Below are 1,160 nucleotides of genomic sequence, written 5' to 3'. Positions count from 1 at the left end.
ATGATCCTTTGTCCGAAGGAATTGAACCATTCCAAAACAATGGAAAGGTGGGCAGGTTAGGTCGATTACTAATTGCTCCGTAACGTCCCACGATTTATGAATTCGGTTTCAGCGAGATTAATATGTGGAGTTTCAGGGATAAAGCCCGAGTAAAATGTTCTGTTGGAGAGGGAATTCAGTCTCGTTGCGATGAATGACCTCCTGCTGCAAGACAGGGATCCGATGTTTCAATGATCTCTGGGTGCATTGAGACGGCATCACCAGCAGATGGAGGCAGGGTGGGCTCAGGGTGCATTGAGACGGCATCACCAGCAGATGGAGGCAGGGTGGGCTCTGGGTGCATTGAGACACCATCAGAAGCAGATGGAGGCAGGGTGATCTCTGGGTGCATTGAGACAGCATCACCAGCAGATGGAGGCAGGGTGATCTCTGGGTGCATTGAGACGGCATCACCAGCAGATGGAGGCAGGGTGATCTCTGGGTGCATTGAGACGGCATCACGAGCAGATGGAGGCAGGGTGGGCTCTGGGTGCATTGAGACGGCATCACCAGCAGATGGAGGCAGGGTGATCTCTGGGTGCATTGAGACGGCATCACCAGCAGATGGAGGCAGGGTGGGCTCTGGGTGCATTGAGACGGCATCACCAGCAGATGGAGGCAGGGTGATCTCTGGGTGCATTGAGACGGCATCACCAGCAGATGGAGGCAGGGTGGGCTCTGGGTGCATTGAGACGGCATCACCAGCAGATGGAGGCAGGGTGGGCTCTGGGTGCATTGAGACGGCATCACCAGCAGATGGAGGCAGGGTGATCTCTGGGTGCATTGAGACGGCATCACCAGCAGATGGAGGCAGGGTGATCTCTGGGTGCATTGAGACGGCATCACCAGCAGATGGAGGCAGGGTGATCTCTGGGTGCATTGAGACGGCATCACCAGCAGATGGAGGCAGGGTGATCTCTGGGTGCATTGAGACGGCATCACCAGCAGATGGAGGCAGGGTGATCTCTGGGTGCATTGAGACGGCATCACCAGCAGATGGAGGCAGGGTGATCTCTGGGTGCATTGAGACGGCATCACCAGCAGATGGCGGCAGGGTGATCTCTGGGTGCATTGAGACGGCATCACCAGCAGATGGCGGCAGGGTGATCTCTGGGTGCATT

The sequence above is a fragment of the Carcharhinus amblyrhynchos genome, chromosome 2 (genome assembly GCF_965287045.1).
Source record: "Carcharhinus amblyrhynchos chromosome 2, sCarAmb.v2.hapA, whole genome shotgun sequence".
NCBI classification, from domain to species: Eukaryota; Metazoa; Chordata; class Chondrichthyes; order Carcharhiniformes; family Carcharhinidae; genus Carcharhinus; species Carcharhinus amblyrhynchos.
The sequence above is the reverse complement of the archived record's forward strand: the minus strand, read 5'-3'. Positions refer to the sequence as shown.